Consider the following 10667-nt stretch of genomic DNA (forward strand, 5'->3'; position numbering starts at 1 on the left):
ATACATATCAGTCATACAAAGCCCCTAAATCACGTTTTCAATCCCATTTTAAAAGAAGATTTCAAAATATTTCTTAATCTTTCATACAAATCAACCCAAATCTATCCCTCTTCGCACAATTCCATGAACATTATCCCTAAATTGTAGTAGCAAAGTATCTCCATTGACAATCATTAAAACATTTTGAATTCAATATATGGATTTTACGTATTTGTAATTTGTTTGGAATAGATGTTATTGCAAACGATTGAGAATATACCTTAGAGTTTACACCTCAATTTTGAGGGAGATTGGTTAAGTTTAGAGTTATTTTTAGGTTAAATTTTAGATTAAAACTCGAACAAAAAAAGAACTTTCAGAATTGTATCACAATTGTATTAATAATCGAGTTTTATGAATTTGTGATTTGTTTGGATTGGGTGTCCTATTAAACAGTTGAGAAAATTTATATATCAATTTTGAGAAGAAGAAGAAGAAGAAGAAGAATATACTTAAGACTTCTCCCCTTTTTCTACATTGTTGCATTATTTTTTAAATAAACATAAGTGTCAAGTGTGATTTGCTCCGTTTGTTGAGTTCGCTGAAATTTTGTGATTTGTAGTGCCGCTATCACAGAATAGTTATTCCATTCTATCCTGGGAGGAATTAATCCAAAACCTTGGGCAACAGTGAGGGGATTAAATTCCTTAATGACACACATGGAACTGTGGGCTCGTAATTATTTTATGTTTTATTTATTGAACTAACGTTTGTTTGCTTTTCAGATTTTCTGGTTTCAAACGCTGATTACCAACAAATTTCACATTTGGATTTTGTACGAGCCATTATCTTATTAATAATTGTTTTGCTAGAGTTTAGGAATTTTTGAATTGTTGAGGAAACTTGGTTAGCAACTGAATATTTTTGATATCGCATGACATTTTATGCTCTATGTATAGATTTGTAAATACAAAAGAAAAGTTTTTTTTTTTGCTATTATGAAAAGCAGTCCCGTGTTATTGGATTTGTTATATTGGAGATCACTTTCCTAATATTTTAAGGATAATAGGAACATAGAATTTTCCTTTATGACATTATATCCAGTATTGGATGGGTCCAACCTGAAGCAAACTTACCAGCTTCTTGTTGAAGACGTACAATTATCAAAGAGAGAGAAAGGAGATCTATTGAAGAAATTAGGATGCAAAGAATGAGGAGAAGAGAGCAAAAAAAAAAAAGGATATAATTAAATCCCTTAATTGAAGGCGCATTAATAATGGGATGAGTGGCTTGTAAGAAGGAATATATATAATTTGTAAGAAAAACCTACATACTATTTGATAACTACAAAACCTAGAGAAATTGAGTAAATAAGTACCTATTATATATATATATATATATATGAAAAACTCCCTTTATTTAACTCTTAAAATTTGGCTAATTTAACTACAAACGCACAGAAAGCCCACAATAATATTGTTAGACAAACAAAGTGGATATCGAGTAAAAATTCTCACTAGTAAAATAGATACATTCACCTTGTGCAATTAAAAAATGGTCCCCTCAAAGTCACTCATGAAAAACAACAATAATGAATATTTGAAAGTGTCTCCGGAAATAGGGGAAAAAGAAAAATGTTGATGGAACAATCTACACTACCCTATTTTTATATCTCATTATTACAACATATTTAACGTTTAGTATTTTTAGTATTTAGTTGTCATATGATAAAAAAAAATTACTATAAGTTAAGTGAGTGTCTGCAAGTTCAAATAGCACTAATTAATTTGATCGAATTGATGGACTGGCCCTCCTTATTTTCATTGCAAAAATTGGGGTAAACGACGAGCATGCGACCTGAATTAGTGACCGAGTGGTTCCTTGATGAGCCCAACAATTACTTATGCGACTATTTTATGGAACCTAAAAATTGGGCATGCTTGTCCCTTATATGTTAATTATCTATAATTTATTTCTATTTTGTGTGACAAAGCTAACTTATTTATTTTAATTTCTTATACTCTGAGCCTGGGAGCGATATTACAACTATATTCTCAAAATACATACTTTAAAATATTAAAATTTATAATTTATAAGTTGATATCAATACGATAAAGAATAGTTAGTAGTATCTTTTATATTTTTAAGACGTAATGGCTTCCTGGCCATTTAAACTTGTACCGATATTCAACTTATATTTTTCCCATTCGAACACTTCACTTGACGGGATGAATACTAATAAACACTTTCAACGTGATCGCCAATCGCTTTGACATGAATGACATGTCACATGTTTGGTCTTTATTATATGACATGTAGATTTGTGGGTCCTATATTATTAGAAAAAAAAATTAATCTTTAAAATTTTTAATTTCTTTTTCTTTCTCTTTTTTCTCCACCATACACAACCAATAGTCCACCAACAACTCCAAACCTCAGCCATTTTCAACCACCATCATCTTCTTCCTCTTATACGAAAGCTTCGTCCAAACAACAATATAGCCTACTGCTCTTTTCTGCTTTGACAGCCTATGTTATATACACACTATTCACAAGGTAGCAATGGATGACAGCTTCAGAGTACGGGTGGAACAAGGTCGTCGACTCTCTGACTACGACAGCGACAGCGACAGCGCCCTCCTCCAATTTGAGTTCTCTCTGGTGTTTAACCGACGACGAGATTCACAAAAGTGAATGGGACAAGGATAGTCCCTCCCGAGAACTACTCGACTTTGATTCCAAACCCCACCCTCCTCATATTGACGGCTTCTTCGCTAAGCCCCACCTGCAAACACTAGATTTCCAAAAATAGCTCCAGTCCGATCTGGAAGAGCTCAGTGATAACCAAGAAGAACCAGAAGATGATGATGCTGATGAATCGAATATCCGGTCTTGCATTTCTTTTTTCAGTAAATCAACACATAACAATTTGGACTATTTTTAGATTTGGGCTTGCCATCCTTGTGCAGGAGCCATTTAGTGAATGTGGAAGAGAAAGGGAAAAAGAAACGGGGAAGGGGAGGGAAAGTAGGATAGAAAATGAAAAAAATTTACAGGATGGGGGAGTTGCTTCGGAAGATGAGAGAAGTCGGAGGGGAGGGGAAAAGAGAAGGGGAGAGAGAAAAGTCTTTTTTTCCCTTTTTATTTATATTTTATTCTATTTCTAATATTTTTTTAATAAAAATAAAACTATTCACGCGCCTTGGTAGCGTGATTTGCACACACTTTAGCCATGTCAGTTGTGCCACTTCCACATAGGCTTGGTCAATGGTCAAATGTGTTTATTAGTATTCAGTCCGTCAAGTTGAAGTGTTCAAATAGGAAAATATAAGTTCATGTATCGGCTTTACAAGATACAAGTTTAAGTGGTCAGGAAGCCATTACGCCTATTTTTAAAGTGCAAAAGGATAAACATATGAGTTTATAAATATTTGTATTAGTGAATAAAAACGAAAGCTAGTAAACCCACAAAATAAATTTTACCAAGTATTCCGCGTATAATTGAAATGAAAGAGAAAGAACGTAAAAAAAATTAATATATTAGAAAAAGAAAAAAAAGGAATCAATGTGCTTCATTCCTTTTAATTAATACTATCATAGTTTCTTTTGTACAGTACTATTTAGTTATAAATTCATATCAAAGAAATGATATTTTTTAAATTAGAAAATAGTTTAATAAATTTTCTATTTTATCCTTATCGACAAAAATTTGAGATATACATATATGAGTTGTGAGGACATATTTCTACACAAATCTTATGATATATTTAAAAAAATTCCTTCATATGAATTTAGATGGAGGAATACTTAGTGAGCGTTTGGACATAAGAATTGTAAAATTCAAAAAAAAGTATAAATGATATTTGAAAATTAGAGTTGTGTTTGGACATGAATATAATTTTGAGTTGTTTTTAATATTTTATGAGTGATCTGAGTGAAAATTTTGAAAAACAACTTTTTAAAATTTTTAAAAAATTTTAAAATTTATCTTCAAGTGAAAATTAAAATTTTTATGGCCAAACAATAATTTCGAAGAAAATGAATTATTTTTTTTTTGAAAAAAATTGAAAATATTTATGTGCAAACGGACTCTTATTTTACTTGTTGGACATTTGTTGAAAGGGATGGGGGTTGACTAGTACAGTGTTGATGAGGGTATCGAGGTACTTTCAGAATAACTGTTGTAACATATACTTGCGACAAGTGTGATTAATAAAATACGGAACCTCGCCGGACCCTATGAATAGTAGTATCTCTATACGTACGTACAATTGACAAATACTCAATAGGCCCCCCAACCCCCTCTTCTTTTCCCCAATCATTTCTAATTTTGTTAGATTGGAATAGTATCTATTGATATTTGTATACCACCAGTTGCACCTAGGATTCGTGACAACTACTTGGAATCCATGTAAGCATATTAACTGAATGTGCCTTATTATACATTAAACAAAATTGGATATTATTTCTTGTCACAAAAAGTTTTACAAAGTGATCAAACCATTTACTCTTAATTTTTAGCAAAGTCCCTTTATAGTATTTTAAAATATATATGAAATTAACATAAATCAAAGTTCTTACAATAATTATGATCTCCTTACAATAAGTTATTCCTCCTCTTGCCTCTTTAATGATTTCTTTGCATTTGTCTGTTGCCTCTTGTATTATGTATTCTGTGAATTTTCGTTTTTCTGTTTTCCAATTACATGCTCTTACTTCACTAATTAGCTCTTCATTAGTGGTCTTCCATACTCATAAAATTAGCACCAATCTTTTCCGGGGAAAATGAAAAAATTGTCTGATTTTTCAAATAATAGTAGTGTTACGTCGAGGAAGAGGCAAATCTAAAAATAAAGAAGATAAAGAATATCAAATTTTAACGAGGAAAACCCTTCAAATCAAAGGTAAAATCACGGGATCACAAAGATACAAAAAGCTCCACTATAACAATAAGAGGGTTACAAAAGTTTTTTAAATTGACTACACAACAAGTGCCAAACACGAAGCAACAATAGCAATAAGAGCAACAACAAATCAACTGAAGAAAGAGGAGAAGCCACAAAAATGGAGCTGCTGTTCGGGGATCGAAATTGGATGCTATGAGCCTCTAAATCTGATCTCCACCGTTCAAATCAAAGACCAAGATGTTACAAATACTCAGTCAAGATTTTAGCCCGATCAAACGATTAACGAATCGAAAAACGTGATTTAAAGCTGATTGGTCGGAACAAAAATCTACAGCAAAATAACCCATTTTTCTTCTCTCTTCTCTCTTGATGAAAGTGTAGGCATATAAATTTTATTGGAATTAAATCCATAAGATAATTTGGACTATATTTTAAATTCAAGGTATATTAGTTCAAATAAATTTATTGGGCTAATATAATTGAATTAATTATATAAGTCCAGTATATGGATTAAATAAATAAGTCTTAAACCCTTGGGCTAGCCATTTAATTGGGCTAAAGTGATGAGCCCATTTCATTAGGCCCTAAATGTCATCTTCCTAGAGGCCCAGTTTGGTGCCACGTGTCAAATGACGTGTCGCGCCAAGTCAAACGGAAGAGCCAATAGGACCATGCCACGTGTCAAAATGACAAGGCATGCCCAGTCACACTGAAAGGCTAATTAAATCGCGCCACGTGTGCAAGTGACATGTTCTGGCCAATCAAATGCGGCCATGTCACACTTCAATTTGATTGGTCGGAAAGAGTTTGTTCTTATCATAACTCTTCCCTCCCACAACTATAAATAGGGGTCTTCATAACTCAGAAAAGACACCAGAAGTTATAACAAGAAGCAAGAGAGAGCTCGTGGATCAAACGCCGCAAATTTGTCTACAAGTTTCAAGCTTCAAGCAATCAAGCTCAAGTTCAAGAAATCAAGTTCAAGGTCAAGAACGAAAAACGAATCAAGATCAAGTTCAAGCAATCAAGCTCAAGCTCAAGCTCAAGCTCAAGAACAAGATCATCGTTCGTGGAAGCAAATATAGATTCAAGATCAAGCTCAAAGGCCCTTGAATTTATTTACTATTGGAAGGAAGAATCAGAGGATTCATAGAGATTGTACACTCAAATATTCGAAATAAAATACTACGATTGTTGCGATATTTCAGTCTTGATTTTATTTTCTCGGCGCAAATTTATTGTCTACAAATTCTGGCACGCCCAGTGGGACGATCTCTACCTCTCATCTCAACTTTTCAATCACCAAAGTTCAAGAACATTGAAATGGCTTCGAAGAAAATCAACTCCAGATCAACATCCACCAAGGCTGCTAACTCCAGGTTCTATGCTGATGTGGAAAGCATCCTCGATGTTACCTTCGGAAGCTTCGGATCAGTTACGAGGAGCAAAGCAAGCTCTTTAGGACAACAGGCACCCCAAGTGCCGTCCGCATCAACCCCTATTTTCGGATCTTCATCCTCAAAAGGAGCAAGATCTTCCACAAACGCATCTTAAGGAGGAAGCGATGTTGCTGAAAAGATCAAGAAAACTCTTGCTCTGCTTGACCTCTTCGGATCCAAGCACTCTGCTGTGAAGGAAGATGATGATGCTTTAAGTGATGGATCCTCCCCACTTAGACCGCATAGCGTGACCCAATCAAGGATAAATCTGTGTGAAAATCCATGCTACTCTCCGTCATCCACGACAATCATGCAAGCCATGGTGACAAACACTTCATCTATGGAGGAGCACTTGGCAAACTTGACGGAAGCAATCGCTGGCTTGACCAAATGCATGCAAAATCAAGAGGCTAGAATTGACAAGCTAACAGACAGGGTGGGAATCTTGATGGAAGAAGAATCCACCCATGCACCCGGCAAGCTCCCAGAGGTTCTAGAGAGTGACTTTCCCCCGAGACAAGCAGCATCCACTAAGGCTATCCCTGTCTCATCTGAAGGGATGATTCCAATCGATCAATTGAAGGAGTTCATTGAAGGAACCATTAAGAACAAATATAAAGTTGCTGCCAAATCCTCCCTTACATATGCAAAGCCGTACACTGCAAGGGTCGATATGTTGAAGATGCCTGCTGGCTATCAAACTCCAAAGTTTCAACAGTTTGATGGTAAGGGTAACCTAAAGCAACATGTGGCGCACTTTGTTGAGACATGCAACAATGCTGGGATTTATGGAGATTACCTCGTCAAGCAGTTTGTCCGCTCATTAAAAGGAAATGCTTTTGATTGGTACACGGACCTCGAGGCTGGATCTGTTGATAGCTGGGATCAACTAGAGCAAGAATTCCTCAATCGCTTTTATAGCACAAGACGCACTGTGAGTATGATAGAGCTTACAAATACTCGCCAACGAAAGGGGGAACCAGTTATCGACTTTATCAATCGTTGGAGGAATGCAAGCCTCAACTGCAAAGACAGGCTTAGTGAAGCTTCAGGCATAGAGATGTGCATCCAAGGCATGCATTGGGGATTGCGCTACATCTTGCAAGGTATCAAGCGTAGCATATTTGAAGAACTTGCAACTCGTGCCCATGACATGGAATTGAGCATGGGCTCCGCTGGAAATGAAAGGCTGCCCATCTATGAACCTCGCGAAGCGAATAACAAGCAAGAAGTTAGGAAGTGGGGCAAGTTCGTACCCAAGTCTGATTGCAAAGAAGCTATGAATGTCAATACGTCACCTATGAAGTTCACGACGAAGGTGAGCAAGAAGCAGAGTATGAAATCCACTTCTTTTCAAGACAAGCCAAGTGGAAAGTTGACTCTAAAAGAAATGCAGGAGAAAGAGTACCCATTCCTGGATTCTGATGTGCCAGCCATTTTCGAAGAACTCCTCGAGTTAAATCTCATTGAGCTTCTGGAGATGAAGCGACCAAATGAAGCTGGGAAAACAAATGACCCAAATTACTGCAAATATCACCGACCTGTAAGCCACCCTCTGGAGAAGTGCTTTGTCTTCAAGGATAAAGTCATGGACTTGGCTCGCGAAAAGAAGATCGTGCTTGAAGATGAGAAAGCAAGCGCAAACCAAGTCTCTATCACCTTTGGCTCATTCAATCCGAATGACTTATGTGGTTTTAAAGAAAGTAAAGATGAAGAATTACCGGAGAGCAACAAAGCTGAAGTCAATCAACCTGATAATGATGAAGGTTGGACATTGGTGACTCGTCGTAGGCACCACAAAAGGAGCCCACGAAAAGAATCAATAGAACAACCAACAAGGAAGATGATGGTAAAAAGACCAACGAAAAAGAATCCAGTTAGGCATTTGAAGAAAGCAAAAGTGGAGATGCACCATTCTCAAAAGCCACGAAATCCAGTGACCTTGGAGGAGTTTTTACCAAGTTGGTTCCGCACGAAGATTTCCCATAAGGGCATTGATGCCTCTTGTTGCCATGCTGAAAAAAGGGAAGAAAAGAGTGATGACCTACCGTTGGCACCATCTTTGGAAAAGCCCATCGAGTCCACTCCTCAAGAAGTTAATGCTTGTGAGGAAAAGGTCACATTCACAAATGACGATCTTTTGCTAGGTGACACTCCTCATAACCGCCCATTATACCTGGTTGGCTATATGCGCGATGAAAGGGTAAATCGAATTTTGGTTGATGGAGGATCCTCAGTGAACATTTTGCCAATCCACACTGTGAAAGAACTTGGAATTCCCATGAACGAACTCTCAGAAATTCGTGTGATGATCCAAGGATTCAACCGAGGGGGGCAAAGAGCCATAGGCGCGATCAGGCTGGGAATCACTATTGAAGATATTCAATCAAGTGCATGGCTGCATGTGATCGATGCGAAGACTTCATACAATGTTTTGCTTGGGAGGCCTTGGATACATGAGAATAAAGTAGTTCCATCTACCTACCATCAATGTCTAAAATACTATGAGGGTGAAGTCGAGAAGACGGTAGTTGCTGATGATGAGTTCACCGAGGCTGAGTCACACTTCGCCGATGCAAAGTTCTACTTGAAGAACCGCATTGTGAAGGAGCTGAAAGTTGATGATGGCATGAAAAGCAAGAATAAAGAGCCCTCAACTAAAATAGAAGAGGTGACTACTGGTTAACCCAAAACTGCTAGTAAGGAGGTATAACCCAACGCGAATAAATCTTATAGAGGGAATGTTACGTCTTATGGCAAGAAAGTAAGTCCGGCGCTCCAATATGTCCCTAAAAGGAAGAAAGATGAAAGTGAATCATCTAATCGCCAAGCCAACATGCTAAAGGAGTTAACTCTTCCGGTCAAACGAATTGAGGCAGTAAAGTCGTCCTCAATGCCACTTGCAGGGTTTGTAGCCCAAAATCGTTTGCAGAATGTGGCACTCCCTACAAAGCGAACATATGAATATTTTGACCCTAACGCTTACAAGCTATTTGCAAAAGCTGGATACAATCCCAATGAGCCGTCAAAGTTAGGGAAGCTCCCATCAGATGCTGCAACGAGGCAACCACGTGAAGGTTTGGGATACAAACAACCGTCACCAGTGCGCATCTCAATAAGAAGGGCGAGCAGCAATTATATCACTGTAGAAGATGAATCAACCGCTTCTAACAAGTCTTCTGTCTTTGATCGACTTGGAAAATCACCTGTGAGGACCTCCGTGTTTGAAAGATTGGGTCCACTAAAGAAGGGGAACAAGTTCCGGAGAAATTTTCAAAACATAAGAACATCCGCTTCACACAAAATCCATGATATCTTTAAGGATTTTCAAAGTTTGGTTCCTTCTAGAATGAGACGACAAACAAAACTTGTGGTTTCATGTAAAGAAGTACTGAAGGTAAAGCCATATACTGTGGTCTATACTAAGGAACGTGATGAAGATGAAGAAAGTGTGGGTTCTTCGTATCATGTTACTGTACAAGTCGAGAATGGCATTCCATCTTCAATGGAAGATAATGCGGAATTGGAGGATGTTTCGCCATGTTATCACATATCCTTCAATGATGGGGACCCTCAAGAAAATGAAGATGCGAAAGATGCTCCACCTGAACTTGAAGAACGAGTGAAGACGACAGTTGATGCCTTAAAAGAAGTTAACCTTGGCAACGATGAAGAACCAAGACCCACCTACCTAAGTGCTTTACTAGAAGCTGATGAAGAGAGCACTTATATTGAGTTACTCAAAGAGTTCAGGGATGTCTTTGCTTAGAGTTACAAAGAGATGCCTGGCTTGGACCCGAAAGTAGCAGTCCATCACCTTGCAGTCAAAAATGGTGCTCGCCCTGTTAAACAAGCTCAAAGGCGTTTTAGGCCAGACTTGGTTCCCTTGATTGAAACCGAAGTTAACAAACTCATTGAAGCTGTCTTTATTCGCGAAGTTAAATACCCAACATGGTTTTCAAGTATTGTCCCTGTAAGGAAGAAGAATGGCCAGATTCGAGTGTGCGTTGACTTTAGAGATCTCAACAATGCATGTCCGAAAGATGAATTTCTGCTTCCTATTCCAGAGCTGATGATCGATGCTACTACTGGTTACGAGGCAATGTATTTCATGGACGGTTCGTCGGGCTATAACCAAATACGCATGGCACCAAAAGATGAAGATCTTACTGCATTCCGTACCCCAAAGGGTATTTATTGCTACAAAGTAATGCCTTTTGGCTTGAAGAACGCTGGTGCTACTTACCAAAGGGCTATGCAGAATATTTTCGACGATCTTCTCCACAAGAATGTCGAATGCTATGTTGATGACTTGGTGGTGAAATCAAGAGAGAAGGGCGAC

This window comes from Nicotiana attenuata, chromosome 3, assembly GCF_001879085.1.
Source record: "Nicotiana attenuata strain UT chromosome 3, NIATTr2, whole genome shotgun sequence".
NCBI lineage: Eukaryota > Viridiplantae > Streptophyta > Magnoliopsida > Solanales > Solanaceae > Nicotiana > Nicotiana attenuata.